The following is a 20,285-nucleotide window of genomic DNA, read 5'->3' as shown; positions in this document are numbered from 1 at the left end:
GACTGAACTGTACTTAGTCTGAATAATTGGTCTGAAGCTGTAGAGTTTTATGAATATGCGGAAGGGACTGGATGAGTAACATAAGATAACTGAGCATGAATTCATGAGAACGGTATTATTTAAGAATGCAAGACCAAGTGTACAATATGATTCGGAAATAGTCTATAAACTGAGGTACTAATCTGATTACTGGGCTAAGACTATTAATGAGACTGTAAATAAGATGATAACTAAAATTATACTGGACCTGAATACTAAGTGAACTGAAACTTCTTATACTAGGAACTATAAGCATGCATGGTTTTCGATAATGTGCACGAATATGATCTACGATCATAGAGTTGACATGTAAGTCATGAGTACTGACATTAGTGACATTACTACTAAAATCTGAAAGCCTGACTTGGTTACTTGTTCTACCATTTCCCCTTAGCTTAAAGCCATTATTCTAAATCTGTAGATCCTTTAATAAAATCCAAACTAAACTGTCACCACTTTACTTCTAGAGTCTGAGGTAGAAACTGAGGAGGGCTCTGCTAATATTTCAGGTTTGATACCGAGTTGATGGTTTGTAATACCCTAAAAAATCCAAACCAATATTATAGAAATGTACCAAGCTCATGCATAGTACATCATGGTTCTTTTATATTTTTATGATTAAGTTAGATGTATATTAAGGCTTCAAATAACTCCCAGCTATCAGACGAATCAAAATATTCCTTACCGATTGAATTCTTGAGAAGGATATTGGTATAGTCAACTTCAAATGAGTATATCTCTCATTATAATTGGAATTTCTGAGTTCATGTCCTATCAAAAGATAGATAATTGAATTATCTTTCCAACAATACCAATTTTTCCTAAATCTGATATCGGAGCAAAGAGTTATTCCTATTTTACTCCAGTATGTCAGGCTAGAAATAGTGTGATGACATTCATGGTTGCTTACCACATTTGTGACGTCCTATCACGAAGGTCGTCAGCCTTAGGCAGCAACCAGCTCCTAAGTGATGACATTCATGGTAGCTTACCACATTTGTGATGCCCTATCACGAAGGTCATCAGCCTTAGGAAGAAACCATCTCTTAAGTGACGACATTCGTGGTAGCTTACCATATTTATAACGCCCTATCACAAAGGTCGTCAGCCTTAGGCAGATTCCAGCTTCTATGTGATGACATTTTTGATGGCCTGTCATATTTTTGATGCCTTGTCATAAATGTCGTTAGGCTTAGGCAGAAACCATCAATTTCAGCTCCTGTGTGATGACATTTTTGACGGCTTGTCACATTTTTTGACGCCATGTCACAAATGTCTTCAGCTATGATTTTTAGCAACTGGAAATTTATTTCATAAGGGTATTTTAGTCATTTCCTTCACCTCCCACGACTTATAACCCTAATGAGGCATAATTTTTCCCATTTTTCTTCAGTTAGCATTTTAAAAACCCTCTCTTACGCTCTCAACGACAAGATTAGGATTTCCATCAAACTCATCTCTCAAAAGCAAGATTCAAGCATTTTTCCAAGATAATTAAGAATTAAGTTTCCTAAATCCAAGAACTCTCTAGCAAATCATCAAGGTTTCCTTTCTAAGGTATGCGTAATGTTCATCTATGGATCCAATCCATTCATAGAGCTCAAGAATCACATTTTAAATATTATTTTGTAAACTTTTTGTGGTGATATGAGTATGTACATCTTGAAGATTGTTGTTTTAAGTATCAATGTGATGTCTAAAGGTGTTTTCATGGAATATATATGTTTGTTAATTGAAACCTATGAACTTTAGGTGGTTTAATTTGGTGCAAGTATGAAACTTACCTATGCCTTAAAGAATGCATGCAAGGTATTTGATAAAATGCTTAGGATGCTAGAAATTCATGTTTGTATGGTTCTATGATATCTAAATGACAAGTGTATGTTAGCTATATACTTCAATATGAATTCAATGTTTGGTGGTATGAAGCATGCAAGATAATGGAGATATACAATATCTACATAAAATATATCCATGCATTCCTTACAATGTTTAAGGTGTTGAATAACTATATGAAATATGATATCTCCTAATTATGATAATGTGAATTACGGACTCCAATCTTATGATCAAGTCAATCATGTTGTGTCAGTTTCCTTCCATTGAGTCTTGGGGGTATTCATACCCAAAAACTATAGTTGTGTGCCTAGAGCTATTTCATGTTTCACGATATACAAAATCAAGCCATGATTCAGTAGAATCCAGTCAGTCATATGACTCAGGAAACCTCATGGTCTCAGTCAGTTATCAGATATCAATAGTATTCCGTCAGTCAATAGAATTTAGTAAGTTTCACTTACCTACAGTCAGTTAAATCATGTTCAGTCTCTTCATATGGGAGTAGGAGTTAGCACCAATTGAACCCAAGGATGAGAACTCACATGTATATGAGGGTGTGATTCTTAGCAGTCATCCTTGAGTTCCAAAACTATATAGTCAGCATAGGTTGAGACATCGCAGCCTGTTATATGAGGGTAAATGAGGTGGCTTAACCTGTTATATGTGGTTTCCCACTGTTCTCACTAGAGTTACCTGTTATAGGAGGGTTGCTCACTTGTTGTCCTTACTAGTGGTGCAATATTGACACTCTTTCAGTCAGGAGAGAGATTGGACCCCAGTCAGCTTAACTTAGGGAATGTCAGTTAGATGAATACATCCCACAGTTTCAGTTACAGATTTAGGACTGTCAGATACAGTCAACTCAGTTTAGTAGTACAGATTCAGTACTATTAGAGACAATCAATCCTTATCATTATAAATAGACTTCAAGATCATCCATTAGACAGGACTGATCTCAACTATAGTTAAACAGTATCAGAATCATCAGATTTAAAGATCACCCGCTAGATAGGACTGATCTCAAATTCAGTTGCTCCATATAAAATAGAACTCAGATAGTTCCATCAGAACTTAGACTGTCAGATACAGTCGCTCAGTATCAGTTACATCGGTTAGGCCGATCATCACAGTTATATCAGTTATATTAGTTTTCTAAACTCACGTATCAGTCATATCAGTTATCAGAATTCATGATATGAGTATTCATCTTTAGGACTATCAGACACAGTCAACCAGACCAATTCTTCATAATTTGAACTGATAGAAATAGTCATTCATCTATTCAGTATCTCAGTATCAGTACACTCATGTTGTCAGTATTCAGACTCAGTAGTCATCATCTCCACAAGTTCAATTACAGTTATGTATGTATGTGTGTATTCTCATGTTCATATTAGTCAGCATTGTTCATGTATATAACCCTTTGCATTTAGCCTACCTTACTCGTATACTCAGCACATTCAGACGTACTGACACATTTGCGCTATGGTGCTTTCTCTTATGTTACACTATAGGTTCAGAGGCACGAGCTCCAGATCAACAGTAGCATTCCAGTATTCAGAGTTTGCAGTGAGTCCTTCTCATTCGAAGATGATATGATTATTGCAATATTTACTATTTGGTTGCTAGATGGAGTTAGTTGGAGACATATTCCTTCAACTTCTTATTTAGTTCAGTTTGAGGCTTTCAGACTAGATGTCAAATCAGATATTTAGATCTCATTATTTTCTATATTTAAGACTTGTTTTGGTATGGTTATACCTTTTTCAGATATTTTGTTATCAGATGTTTATTCAGTTCGAACCTTATGGCCTTTCATGTTTATGTTTCCATATTTTATGATTTATTATGCAGTATACAGGTACAGATAGTAGTCATAGGTTAGCTTGTGGTCCTTCGGGATCATGAGCACCGTGTAGCATTCCGATTCAGAAAATCAGGGCGTTACAAACTTGGCATCAGAGCCTAAGGTTCAATAGAGTCCTAGGAAGTTTGAAAGTCATATCTAGTAGAGACTTGTACATACGTGTGTTGTGCACCACACTTATGTTCAGGAGGCTATGAGATGTTTTAGGAATAGTTTCCCTTCTTTCATATCGCAGATCGTGCTATAGAAAGGTTCTCTAAGAAAACTCATGTAGATTCTCATTATGCTTTAGTCATGTCAACTTTACCTTACTTTCAAGGTAACAAAAGTAGTGAAGCTCAATTCCTACAGATAGGGCTTTCTTAAATAGTCCCTACAGATAGCTATGGGATTTCCCTTATGCTCAACAGTATCCCATCAGTTCAGTTATGTCCCAACGTTGTATGAATTCATTCATGATCATGAGAACTCATTCTTGAACCCAGATTTAGATATACCAGCAAATCACTTCTCAAAATCCTATGATAGCATATGACTAGAGTTAGAAGCATAACTCAGGATTTTAGCAAAAGTAGAGTTGGGATAATGATATCCAGATTGAGCAGACTATGTATTCATGGGGATATTTATCCCAGAATAAATCAGTAGGCTTAAATAGTGTGAGTTAGAAATTTAAGTTTATTGACTCAAAATTAAGCATGAAGGTGTAAATATGATACTAGTAGTATGTGAGGGAAATAGGGGTAGATGATGTATTTAGTAAGGCAATCATATGTTAATCAGAGTGTAAGTATGTGATGATGATTGCAATTCAGTTTAGAGTTTAGTTTAGCGCTCACAGAATTATGATGATGGCTTAAATCCAAGTGGGGATGGTAGATCAAGTACCCAAGTTAGGTTCTCAGATTCCAGTAATAGTGCCAGTATGTACAGAAAAATAGTTAGGGAAGACAATTCTCGAACCATCCTAATATCAGCATAAAGATTCATACTTTAGTTGGCATAATGCCTATGCATGCTTCATGTCTCAGATTCCATAAATACTGCTTACATTCAAACGCATTCCATAGAATCATGTGCACTTTCAGTTCCCAGTCTAGGGAATTTAGTCCTAGATCACTCAGTGTTACAAATCAAGTTCCAAGAACTCAGACATTCCAGAATCAAGTTATGTAGCTCTTGACTAATGTACATATATCATGCTCCCCAGTATACTCAGTTTCCATGACTCATGCTACGCCTCCACTAATCAAATAAATCAAGACTATGTCATGTTTATCCTCAGTTCATCTCATGTATTATGCATTAGTTTCAGACTCCTGAAGTTTAGTTATAATCGAGTTCGTAGATGCCCTGTGCATCACCTAGTATCTTCTTAGAGGGACATAGCGTCCCAAGGGGGAGATACCCCACGTTCTCTTAACGCTCCCATGTCTTAGATCTTTTAGTTTCTCCTTGCATAAAGAATTCAGTCAGAATAGAGGGTACTCATAAGTTGACCCTCAAGTTAGAACTCAGCTGTAAGTCAAGTATTCAGAGGTTCAGTTCAGTTCATGATGTTCATTCCATATGTCACATAGCAGACTCAGTTATGTTCTCATGTTTTAGTTCAATCTTAGTGCCTTTATTATTGAATGTTCAGTCATATATTCGTGAGTCAGTTCAGTCATGTATTCATGCATCAGATATGCGTGGTCAGCTTATTAGTACTTTCAGTCATGCATTCACGTATCATGTCAGACATATAATCATGCATCATATGTGCATGGATTCAACTTATTAGTTAAGCATCAAATATGCATTCTTAGTTTGAGAAACTCAGTTAATCGGAACACTCAGTCTTACATTCGTAAATCAGCCAACCATACATCAGATATGCATGTATAGTATGATATGCACAGTTTTCATTCATGTCAGCCATGAAATCATGATCAGTCATTCATGTTATATATGTGTCATTTTATCTTTTCTCCTCTCTCAAGCAGTCATCATTCGAGGACGAATGTTTCCAATGGGGAGATATTGTAATACCCAAAAAATCCAAACCAATAATAGAGCTATGTACCAAGCTCATGCATAGTACATCATGGTTATTTTATAGTTTTATTATTAATTTAGATGTACATTAAGGCTTCAAAGAACTCCAGCTATCACATGAATCAAAACATTCCTTACCAATTGAATTCTTGAGAAGGATATTGGTATAGTCAACTTCAAATGACTATATCTCTCATTATACTTGGAATTTTTGATCTCATGACCTATCAAAATATATATAATTGAATTAGCTTTCCAACAATACCAATTTGGCCTAAATCCAATATCGGAGCAAAGAGTTATTCCTATTTTACTCCAGCATGTCAGACTAGAAATAGTGTGACGACCTTCATGGTAGGTTACAACATTTGTGATGCCCTATCACGAAGGTCGTCAGCCTTAGGCAGAAACTATCTCCTAAGTGGAGACATTCGTGGTATCTTACCATATTTGTGATGCCCTATCACGAAAGTCGTCAGCCTTAGACAGAAACCAGCTACTAAGTGACGATATTTGTGGTAGCTCACCATATTTGTGACACCCTATCATGAAGGTTGCTAGACTTAGGCAAAATCCAGCTTCTGTGTGACGATATTTTTGACGGCCTATCAAATTTTTGATGCCTTGTCATAAATGTCGTCAGGCTTAGGCAGAAACCATCAATTCCAGCTCCTGTGTGATGACATTTTTGACAGCTTGTCACATTTTTTGACTCTTTGTCACAAATGTCATCATCTATGATTTTCAGCAACTGAGAATTTATTTCATAAGGGTATTTTGGTCATTTTCGTCACCCTCCACGACTTATAACCCTAAAGAGGTATAATTTTTTCCATTTTTCTTCAGTGAAGCATCTCAAAAACCCTCTCTTACGCTCTCAACCACAAGATTAGGGTTTCCATCAAACTAATCTCTCAAAAGCAAGATTCAAACCTTTTTCCAAGATAATTGAGAATTAAGTTTCCCAAATCCAAGAACTCTCCAGCAAATCATCAAGGTTTCCTTTCTAAGGTATGCGTAGTGTTCATCTATGGATCCAATCCGTTCATAGAGCTTAAGAACCATATTTTAAATATTATTTTGTAAATTTTTTGTGGTGATATGAGTATGTATATATTAAAGATTGTTGTTTAAGTTTCAATGTGATGTCTAAAGGTGTTTTCATGAAATATATATGTTTGTTAATTGAAAACCATGAACTTTAGGTGGTTTAATATGGTGCAAGTATGAAACTCACCTATGCCTTAAAGAATGCATGCAAGGTATTTGATAAAATGCTTAGGATGCTAGAAATTCATGTTTGTATGGTTCTATGATGTCTAAATGACAAGTCCATATTAGCTATATACTTCAATATGAATTCAATGATTTTCATGTGTTGTTATTGTGGTGGTATGAAGCATGTAAGATAATGGAGATATACAATATGTACACAAAATATATCCATGTATTCCCTATAATGTTTAAGGTGTTGAATAACTATATGAAATATGATATCCCCTACTTATGATAATGTGAATTGTGGACTCCAATCTTATGATCAAGTCAGTGATGTTGTGTCAGTTTCCTTCCATCGAGTCCTGGGGGTATTCATACCTAAAAACTATAGTTGTTTGCCTAGAGCCATGTCATGTTTCACGATATACAAAATCAAGCCATGATTCAGTAGAATTCAGTCAGTCATATGACTAAGGAAACCTCATGTTCTCAGTCAGTTATGAGATATAAGTAGTATTTTATCAGTCAATGAAATTTAGTAACTTCCACTTACGTACAGTTAGTTAAATCATGTTTAGTCTCTTCAGATGAGAGTAGAAGTTAGCATTGAGTGAACCCAAGGATGGGAACTCACCGGTATATGAGGGTGTGATTCTGAGTAGTCATCCTTGTATTCCAGAACTATGTAGACAATATAGGTTAAGACATCACATCCCGTTATATGAGGGTAGATGAGGTGGCTTAATCAGTTATATGAGGGTTCCCAACATTCTCACTAGAGTTACCTGTTATGTGAGGGTTGCCCATATGTTGTCCTTACCAGTGGCGCGGTATTGACACCCTTTCAGTCAGGGCAGAGATTAGACCCCAGTCAGCTTTGCTTAGGGCATATCGATTAGATTAATACATCCTACAGCTTTATTTATAGATTCAGGACTGTTCGATACAGTCAACTCAGTTCAGTAGTACAGATTCAGTACTATTAGAGACAATCAATCCTTATCATTATAAATAGACTTCAAGATCACCCATTAGACAGGACTGATCTTAACTATAGTTAAAGATCACCCGCTAGATAGGACTGATCTCAAATTTAGTTACTCCATATAAAACAAAACTCAGATAGTTCCATCAGAACTTAGACTGTTAGATACAGTCGCTCAGTACCAGTTACATCGGTTAGGCCGATCATCACAGTTATATCAGTTATATTAGTTTTCTAAACTCACGTATCAGTCATATCAGTTATCAGAATTCATGATATTAGTATTCAGCTTTAGGACTATCAGACACAGTCAACCAGACCAATTCTTCATAATTTGAACTGTTAGAAATAGTCATTCATCTATTCAGTATCTCAGTATCAGTACACTCATGTTGTCAGTATTCAAACTCGGTAGTCAGTAACTCCACGAGTTCAGTTACAGTTATATATGCATGTATGTATTCTCACATTCATATTAGTCAGCATTGTTCATATATATAACCCTTTGCATTTAGCCTACCTCACTCGTATACTCAATACATTCAAACGTACTAACGCATTTGCACTATGGTGATTTCTCTTATATTACACCATAGGTTTAGAGGCAGGAGCTCTAGATCAGCAGTAGCATTCCAGTGTTTAGAGTTTGCAGTGAGTCCTTCTCATTTGAGGACGATATGATTATTGTTATATTTACTATTCAGTTGCTAGATGGAGTTAGTTGGAGACATGTTCTTTCAACTCCTTATTCAGTTCAGTTAGAGTCTTTCAGACTAGATGTCAGATTAGATATTCATATCTCATTATTTTTAGGGTTTATGACTTATTTTGGTATTGATATACCCTTTTTAGACATTTTGTTATCAGACGTTTATTCAGTTTGAACCTTATGGCCTTTCATGTTCATGTTTCCATATTTTATGATATATTATGCAGTATATAGGTACAGATATTAGTCATGGGTTAGCTTGTGCTCCTTTGGGGTCATGAGCACCGTATAGCATTCCGATTTAGAAAATCAAGGCGTTACATGGCTATATTGGGATTACAAAGGAAGAGAATCCTCGAAATTTGACTAAGCATAAACATAAAGATAAAAGACTTATAACGTACCCGTAACTATATCAAGAGAACTTTCCTGATCATGGCGAGACTGGAGTGCATAAAATATGTTCTGGTGTTGACCATTAGTGGTACTGGAAGTGGCGCCCTGTTGACGTAAATTTTTTCCTATCTGAGCCATTACTCTACACTTTTGCATCCTCTAGCCTGGCTTACCACATCCAAAACAAACTTCGTTTCCTGCTCTATACACACCTTGGTGATGTCTACCATACTCTTTTACTGCTCACACTACCCTGGGTTTTAGAACCTGGCGCCCCATCATGACTGTCAACCTTGAACCTCGGTACTGGCGCACTAGCTGAGGGTGGAGCTAGAACTAAAGATTTTGGATAAAACTGGGAATGGTTACCGCCTTCTAACTTAGGTGATGGAAAATTAAAGCTAACTGTTCTAGCCCTCTTGTTCTCTCTTTCTTTCTTCTTAAGCTTTTGCACCTCAATTTGTTGAGCATGGACCATACGCCTATATATGTCCATCTCTTTAATCAACATCGCTATTTTACACTCCTTAATCACACTATCTGACACCCCAGATACGAACTTTCTCATTTTGGACCTATTGTCTGCTACTACATGGAGCATACCTGGCTAACTGAGTAAACTTTAGGGAATACTTTTTTACACTCATACTACCTTGTATGAAATTGATGATCTCTAACACTTTGGCTTCTATTAGCTCTAAGGGAAAGAATCTATCTAGGAAGGCAGTAGCAAACTTTTTCCACTCTATGGGCTCTGCATTTGTACCCCTGTTTACCTTCTACTGCTTAAACCATGTATGGGCTACATCTTGTAGTTGATAGGCGACTAACTCGGCACTCTTACTAAAAGTCACTCCCATGATATTTGTGACTTTCTGACCTGATCGAGGATCCTCTTCTGACTTAGATCCCATAAAAAAAGGAGGATTTATTTGGGTAAAGTCCCAAATTTTGGTTGCAACAGTATTGGCCACCAGGTTAGCCGGAACAATAGTTGGCCGCTCATTCCAGGCTGTAACTGAATTGCCTAGAGTAGTAAATACAACTTTGAACTCTACATGAGAGACATGTTCATCTAGGGGATCTGCCTGAACAGGCTGAGGGGCTGATTGGTTTTCGATTCTTCTTTTGTTAGTCCTTTTGGGAGGCATGTTCTGTAAACAAAAGAAAGAAGCTGATTAGACTAAAATTGTAACTTGAGCTCATGCTCACTCATACAGCATAAATACTGAAAGAAGGGAAACTTTTCCTAAAAATATATCATAGCTTCCTGTCTATAAGTGTGGCGCGCTACACACCCATGCACAAGACTCAACTAGATGCGGCTTTCAAACTTTTCAGGACACTATTGAACCTTAGGCTCTGAGACTAAGTTTGTAATGATTTGGGACTACCCCTTAATTATCACACAGTGCTTATAACCCATGAATGATATCTTCTGTGAGCACTGGATAATAATACTGTAATTAATGCAGAAATGGGCTAAAATCCCATAAGGTTCACAACATCTAAAATAATAATAAAATATAACATCTATAAAACTGAATACTGATTGAAAATCTAGTCTGAAAAACCTCTAGCAGGATCTATCTGAAAAGTGGAGTAGATGCGATAAGCTCCCAACTAACTCCAACTACCGAGTTACTGCTAAATTGAAATACTAAAATAAAAAGCATATTGTCGATAGATGAGGACTGACTGCTAAATTTGCTACTGCTGGATGAATTTGGATAAGCACGGTCAGGAACCTGAGCGTCCGAACATATGATATGAAACATCATAGCACAAGAAATGGGTATGTAATCAATACGTGGGAATGTACTAGTATGCTAAATGAGGTAAGGCTGAATGCAAGGTTTCATATACATGAACAATAATTGACTAATGATATAGAGTAACTAAATATAAGAGTAATTGTATACTATAACTAACCTTTCCAAAAGCTAAGTACTGAGTTCTGATAACTGTATAACTGGTATATGAAGTTAGTGATAACTGGTTTACTGATACTGATTGACTGTTTCTGATAGTCCTGATCCTGTAGAACTAAACTGATTTTAGACGAAAGACTGAAGCTAAAATAGTGGGAAGTAATCATCTAACGACATGCCCCAAATAAGATAAGGTAACTGAGTTAGGGGTCCAATCTATAACCCCAATTGAAAGGGTGTCAGTACCATGCCACGACTAATGACAACTACTGTGAAGTCAGTACTAACTAACGGGTGACCCCTGAGATCAATCCTAAACTAGCAGGTGATCCCTGAGTATGTCAGTCCTATCTAACGGGTGACATCTCTTAACCTATGCTAGCTACATAGTTCTGGAACTTAGGGATTGCTTCTACGGACCCATTCCTAGCTAACAGGTGAGACCCCATCCCTAGGATCACTCGATGCTGAACTCTACTTCCAACTAAAAGACATTGATTTGATCATACTGAACTTGACTGGACTGATACAGAGTTTACTGAGTTTTCCTAAATTCTATAACTGATTTAGTTCTACTGAGTTCTGTAACTGATTGAAAGTACTACTAATTGTGACATGACTAATACTATTTTATCACTGACACTGGCTTTAGGTATACATCTAAATTATCAGGTATTAAATACCCTCAGGACTCAATAGCATGAAAAGTAAAGCAAAGCATAATCTTGAAGGGTTTATCATGACTATTATATAATTCAACACATACTGGAATCAATTCTTGGAACTTGTAATCTAAATCATGGATTAAAACTCAAGCAACGCCATGAACATGAATTCAATCTAATTCAAACATGGAAATCATAAATCATAAATCTTGTATATTGTAAAAGGATTCTTGGGCTCCACGGAAGGTAAGGATCCATTGATGAACATCTAACATACCTTGGAAGATTCTTGGAGTTCTTGGAGAAATTCTTGGGATTGACCTTGATTATTGAGAGCTAGGGTTTGTTTTCTTGAGAGAGAATTATCTTTTTATTTTGGGGAAAAGTGAATAATGAAGGGTTTAAACACTTTTAGGGAATAAATCCTATATATGGACGAATTAAGTTTTTGTGAAATTTTTTCGATCTGGACCCCTGGCGCGACGCGCCACTATTACACTAAGCCACTGGAAAATGACAACTGGGAAATTGCATGGTGGCGCGGCGCGGTGGAATTGCATTGCCACCTTAGTTGTGACCTGAAAGTTCACTGCGATATGGTGGTATCACGTTGGAACACTGAAAAAGGATAATTCTGAAATTGAGCCTTGGCACGAAGAGCCAATATTGCGGAAGCTCACTGGTTTTTTGACAATTGCAATTTTGGTTGGCTCCATGACATGTTGATGGCTCGGGTGGTACATTGTCTTACTAAAATAGTCATAACTCTTCGTCTGGGTGTTGAATTTGGTCGAATTTTATATCAATGGAAAGTTTATTCAATTTCCCACATAATGAAAAGTTAAAATCTTGAAAATTCTATATCTATAAAAATGTATTCATATTTAAAGCAAGTCTTTGATATCTTTGGGATAAATTTAAGCTAGGTAAAAGTACGGGGTGTTACAACCTCTAACACTCTTAGGTATTGAAATCATTATCTTCACTCCCGATGAATTCAACCCCAACCTCTATTCAGTTACTAGATTGACGATAATCCCATACATTATCAAAGGTGTAATATAAGCATTATCATTCAATTACAGTTCCAGTAGTGTTTAAATTGATTTATTTTAATCCCTTTTGACTTTTAAGTACTTTTGAGGTTATAGGGAGGCTAAATAGTGTGAGAGTTAAATACAATAATGGTGAGGAGTGGTGGATTATTAACTATACATCATGGAGAATAGTAGTGAATGTTTTATATTAATATAATATCCTATAACACCCTCCCTTGAATATCCATATATAATATGCCTCATTAAAACCTTATTAGAAAAAAATCATGTGAGAAAAAAATCATAATGAAGGAAGAAGAGTGTATCTTTAGTACACATTGCTTGATGCCTCATTACAAAACTTGTCGAAAAAATTTAGTAGGATAAAATTTGGCTAAGTGAAAAAAAGTACAACTCGTATTTACTCCCCTTAATAAAAACAATACTTAATATTGTAGATGGTATATTTCAATCCAACTTCTCTAAGTATTGGGATAAACAATGATTTTGTCAAATATTCTACCATAATTGAGGTCATGTACTTTATTTTGTCTTATTAATTATATTCTTCTTTCAATTGAGCTATACAAGAAGAACCATGTTCATATAATAATTTAACCCCCATCTCAAAGAAATCACACATCTTCTTATGTGTAGAGTTACTTGTTTTGTAAGTTGCTACTACCTTGACTTGACTTGACTTGAATAAGTGTCAATTTACAAGTTGCTACTACCTTGACTTGACTTGAATAACTGTCAATCATTGATTGTCTTGTAAAATATAATAATGTGGTGGTGGTCTCACATGCAAATAAAAAACTTTTTTATGATTAACCACTATGCAAATCAAACAATCTACTGCATTTGCATATCCAATAATCTTTTGACAATATCAATTAGAAAAAAATTATCTATATCAATATATGATTTCACTCAAATATTTTCACATAAAAGTGAAAACATATCTTGCCTGCACATTAAGAAAAATATATCTCATAAATAGTAATACATGATACATAAATGCATCAATTTCACAAATCATTTTCATGATATCAAAATTCATCTTTCCTTGTATTGAACGACCTCACAATCATTGGGGTATTCAATGGATAAAATATTTTTAGATGTATTAAATCCTTCAAGAATTTTTATATAAATTTCATTGCCTATCTAGACATGAAAATAATTTCATTATATACATTCAAGTTTTCATTTATTGCCACATTTAAAGAAACATCATAGCATCCGCCACAAGAAAATGCATCTCCTCACCGTAATGCTAGTACTTTTGTGAAAGATCCTTATTCCTCAAGGCATATGATATATTTTATGTTTTATGATTTTAATTTTCACACAATAATTTATTTGTTTCCCACTGACATTATATTTGGTCTATATACTAATTCTATGTCATCACTTTTTTCAAGTTTAATAAAATATATTTAAATTACATATTTTATTTGGCGAATCATTTATTTGTCCACACTAATATATTTGAATTATAGATCCTCATTATTATTTATAATGTTGAGCAGTAAATTATATCAAAAATATCATCAACGGTTAATTTAATATTGATGTCAATACAACATAATCTATTGATATCTATTCATCTCAGTATCTTCAGGTACCTGAATCTTTATCAAGGTTTTATGAAGTATTATGTAATGATGCTCTGTTAAAGTACTTACCTTACTATCATACCCATCTTAATCATTTGCTCCTCTACTTCTTCGAGGAGATCAATATTTAAAATTGATTGGTCTATCACGCTTCACGCATGTATTTACAATATTTGCAAATGCATTTACAAAATCATGAATTATCTCTTCAAGAATTTACTTGACAATTTTATACCGAAGCATTTATAACTGAATTATAATATAGAGTCAAAAAATATATTTGATAATAAACTTACAATATTTTGCAAATCATGAATTATCTCTTGAACCAAGTTCAAAATTTTGTTAGTGAGGATCTAGATAATTCATCGCATATAATTTTAGCTGCTAATAATCTCTCCCTCCAATGTTAGAAAATCTATCATACACCCAATCGTATTTGGAGATTTATTTTTATGTGTGGTGAAAAAATTAAATCATATGTGGTACATTCAATATTTTATATGAAAATTATTTCATTCTTGATCCTAGACTAGCAATATAGGAAAACCCTTGTTGGCTTGACGCATACAAGTGCTGCTAAATGTGGAATAACATATCTTATATCAAATTTTATTTTGGAAAATTTATTCTCATAACTAATGATTTTCCTATAATTAAAGGTATACAATTTTTGCTAAACCAATCAGTATTATTAATATAATTTCATAGTTTAGAACAATGCTCTTAGTTTAACAAATTTGAGCAAATAACCTTGTAAAAAATAAATTGCAAGTTGATAGCAAAGCACATGTGACAACCATAGATGTATCTATTAAATAATATTTAGTAAATGGTCCACATGAAAGATGAACGGGCTCATATCACCTTGTTATATGTTTCAAAATTTCAGAAAATAGAATTTCAATCTTAGCTGGTATAATGATAAATTTATCACGAGAACAATTAGCATAAGAGAATACGTGAAGAACATTTTATTTTCTTCAATATATAAACACATTAATTCTCAATTATTTTTGCATCACATTTGAATCAGGATGGTTAACCAATCATACCAACTTATATATTTTGTGTAAACTTTTAATTTACTATCATGTATGGAGTCATCATTAAGTTCATATTTGTATCAATAAATAGAAGAAAAACTAGGTAATCTTTCTCATAAAAATTTATAACCTGATTCGTATGTATTAATATGAAGATATTAAATCTTCTCATAATTTATAATCTCAATATAATTTTATATTGGCCAATGCCCTTAAATTTAATAAGTTTCTTTTGAGACTTACTCTAACTCCAATGTCATGAACAATTTCATTTTATCGCGTAGTAATACATTAGCTTTTCTGGAGCTATGATATGTGTATTACCACATTTTTATAACACTATTTTTCATGGTGAACATCTCCTTTTAGGGAGAAAACTATTATCATTATGATCAAAATCCTTTTTTATTTTACTTTTGCCTTTAATAATTTATTTTTACAATGTTTGATAATTTTTTTTGGGTGTACCATATGTACACGATCAAAAACAATTTTATTTGATCACCACCATAATAAAATTTTGGTCATGGACAAGACTTTTATGGGCAAGAATTATTTCTTACTTTTATTCTTTGGTAGATCATGATAAGACATGCTACCATACCAATGACCTTTACATATTATTTTTCGTATTTCTCTCAAACCTCTTGTAGAGGTTAATTTTTGTATTTATCTAACCACATATTATTATATTTTTTTCCATAACTTCTTTTACACATTCACTTTCAAGAATAACTAAGCATTCACGATACTTACACAAGTCACATTCTTTTTAAGAAATAGACTATCATCATATATGCTTCATAATTTATTTTATAAGCTTGATGTCATGTCTTGACATTTATCATATTAATATGACATAGTTCCATATCACTTTGAAAGATCAAGTGTACCATCACTTTATATTTCTTTATTTTGATGGAGGATTTGTAAAACTTATCGAATTAGGTCACACAATAAACCTTCACCTTTTAAAGGACTATTTGGAAACACATAGTGTTCTTCCTTATATTTTTATCAAAATGATGATAGTTATATTCTTTTTCTCCACGCCCAGATATATTTAACCATTTGTCTTCTTTCAGACTTATCTTCATTGTTATCACATTCACATCAAGGATTGGAGTAAATTAATATAGCGGATTTCCTGAATTCTCATCAAAAACATGTCATTTTGCTTTAGACATTGTTATGTCATCAATATAGTGGTTTGGGACTTGAACCAAATGTGATAATATAAAGATACTTTAGGCCATAATTCAATAAGACTCAAACCCAATACCTTATCAACATGGTTCATTAGAACTTTAATTCAATATCTTACCCTCTTGATACGATGCAATTGAGTGTCATAGTCGTAAATAAGTAAATACTGGTATATTAGCATAACATAGATAACAAAAAAACATCACCTTAGTCAATAATTGTTAGTCATAATGAAAATAATAATATATAGAGAAACATTGATAAAACTTGATGGACAAAATCTATATTGATGTATCACTACATTAATGGTCAAGTAAGCGTTTGTGTAAGGCTAAGGGACATATAGCTAATAATTAAATTATTTAATTGTGGCGTAAAAGTAGATATTCAAGTAAACTAATACTAACTAATAAAATAATATAATTGAATCAGTCAATAATAAACACATACAAAATCACCTAACAATACTCGCAACAAAAAGATGGTGATGACAATTTATAAATAATAATGTCTATGAATAACAAGAAGTAACCCAAGAAGCAACAACAACAACAACAATAAGATATTTAGTATATTTTTACAATGTGGGTCTAGAAGGGTAAGTGCATACAGTCCATACCATTATCTTAGAGGTGAGGTAGATGAGTTGTTTTCAATAGACCCTCAATTCAAGATAAAAATAGTTCAAAAAAGACATAATATAGGAACAATAGATATTAACACAATTACCCAACAAATAATAACAAATAAATACAGTTAGAGGCGGACCCACCTTGATCGAAAGGAGTCAAGCGACACCTTTTTATCAAAATATATTAATCTCTATGTGTGTGTTAATACCATGTATAAAGGTTATTTTCAAAGAAATGACACTACTTAATAAAGCATCCTCTTAGCGCGCTCAACTACCTTGAGATTTGGGGTTCGAACCCCAACCTATGTCTTTTTCTGTAAAATTTTCTTTAAATAATTGCTAAATAATATTGAGATCCAGACCTATTCTTGCTTAATACTATATTTGACCAATTTGGAAAGGATATATTATATTCATAATTATAGTAATAAGATTTTTATCCTTTCTTTTACAAAAATCGACATTGCTTAGTAAATTTCTACATACACCACTGAATACACTAAGATTCATATATTCTTATGTCCTATAATATCCCGTAAAGCATCGATGATTTTATTTTTGAATCTCTCACATTCGTAATATCAATTTTTGATTTGAATTATGTTTAGAGATATTAACGAGGTGTTAAGGAAATGTTTTGGAATTTTTGAAAGGGGTTCAGGGCCATTTTGAAACTCCAAGGCAATGTGCCTCCATGATAATAATGTTTCACGAAGTATAACCTCTATGATAGCAGCGTGGAATGGAGGCTAGCCAGCCTGCCACGTTGTAATGTTAAAAGCATCCAGTTTTTATTTCTTTACTTGGGGCGAGGGACTTTTGGTCTTTTTACCCCTTGTATGATGTTTAAATATAAAATAACCCTATTCCCTTCAGTATTCAAAGATTAAATCATTCTCTTTATCTTAAACTCCAAATCCAAGAACATTCAAGGGTTTTACAGAAAATTTATCATCCAGGCTTCAAACATCGAATTGTCTTCAATTCCTTGTGTATTTCAGGAGTGTATCTGATACCCCAACTTTAATTTTACATTGTGGTCTTTAATTAAACATTATCCATATATTTTGAGTGATGTATATTGAAATCGGGTTGAGGAGTTTTGATTGGTATTACTTGAATTACTTTTTTCAAGTTTAAATTAATGATTTATGCTTTAAATTTATGGTGTTGGACTGAATGGGTGCATTATTATGGGAATTGGAATGGGAAACGTAGTGTAACACTCTGGATTTTGGTCCTCGAAAAATTCCTTGAGCTTTAAGATCACTGCCCTGACCATGACCTGTCCATACGAGTCATATAGTGTAAATCGTAGCCCTACTAGTGTGTTTACCAAATGTTTCTACTTTGATCACGAATATACTCAATGAGTCATAATGACTCTATACGAGTCATAATGACTCTATACGAGTCATAACATACCAATCATATAGTGACCAGTGTGATTACCCAAATAACCTGTCTTGAGTACGACAGGGACTCTACAAGTCGTAGGGTCACTTGATGAGTCGTGTGATATGAGTCGTAGGGTATGGGTTCCCAATGACACTTTATTGACTATGACTCATGGTGATGAGTCGTAATATGTCTCAGTGAATCGTCATGAAACCCATAGCGACTTGGCAACCAAATTTCAGCATTTTAAGTAAGGGTATTTTTTTGGTCAATTTCCTTATTCCCCACTTAGACCCCACATCCATAAAATACCAAAAAATGGTTATTATAATCCATAACACAATCAAATACAACTCTTTACTCTCTCAAATTCCCCATTCAAAGAAAAAGCTAGAGTTTTAAAAGTTTGGTCTTTAGGGCTCAAGGGTTATTTATTTTCCCAATTTCTTGGTGATTAAGGAATGTATCTGTCTTTCTAAACTTGTGTTTTAAATTATAGCATGAATTTCTTTGGTATTCATATGATTTTGATGTGAGTTTTGAATTATGGGTTGAGGGTTTTGGATAATGATTGTTTAAATGCTTTTTCCATGGTTTTTATGGCTTAATTATGCTTTGAATTGATGGTTTGTAAACCCATTAGGGTTCATGGTAATGGTGATGGAATGGGGATTGTGGGTTTTCCTAAATAATTGGATTTTGGTAATAAAATTGATGAGAACCTCAACCCACTTGCATGATTGATTTTGGAATTTGGATAATCTTTTGGCTTTGCCTACTACTTTAACTAATGCCTTGCATAAATAGATAAATTGTTTTTAGAAAGGTCTTAAGGGCTATTTAATGGTTTTAACTTGGAATTTTGGAGTCCTATTGGTCGAGGTATTAGAGTACCGCTTGGCTAGATGATTTGGTTTTGACTTTAGAAAGGTCTTGAGGGCTATGGAATGGTTTTAACTTGGAATTTTGGAGTCTTATTTGTCGAGGTATTAGAGTACCACTTGGCTTGATGATTTGTTTTTGACTTGGACCCTTGGATTCCTATTGGCTAAGGGGTTAGAGCCCCGGTTGGCTAAATGGTTTAGATCCTAGCTGGAACATTAAAGTCTTGTTGGCTAGTGGATTGCAATTCCTCGAGACTACCCCCTGGACGTCACATAGTGCTTAGAGCCACAAGTGATCCTAAGCTAACCCATGATACTTGCATAACTTATGAGTACGTGAACATTACATAAATCTGAAAGAGATAAGCGAAAGAGATGTCTTTGCTAAGTATGTTCAATACAAAAATATTTAAAATATTTACACTTTGGTTATACAAAACAAAACTAAAATCAAATACATCTACTCTACTGACTGTCTATGCAGCCTCTACTAATACTAACTATAGGTAGCTGGGACATGAACCCCACTATCTCTAACAATACGACTGAATAAAAAAATGCTACTAGAACTATAGTTGACTTGACTCCTTAAATCAAAAGAACCCATCACCTGCTGACTGGAAACTACAAATTATCTGATTATAAAGTATGGGCTATAACTGGTACCTACATTCTGAGACAATATAGCACACAGACATATATGTGGGTCAGTACTTCTAGGATATACTGAGTATATAGGGGTGAATGCATAAGTAAAATAATAAGTGAATAT

Source organism: Capsicum annuum, chromosome 6, assembly GCF_002878395.1.
Source record: "Capsicum annuum cultivar UCD-10X-F1 chromosome 6, UCD10Xv1.1, whole genome shotgun sequence".
NCBI classification, from domain to species: Eukaryota; Viridiplantae; Streptophyta; class Magnoliopsida; order Solanales; family Solanaceae; genus Capsicum; species Capsicum annuum.
Note: the sequence above shows the minus strand (reverse complement) of the source record.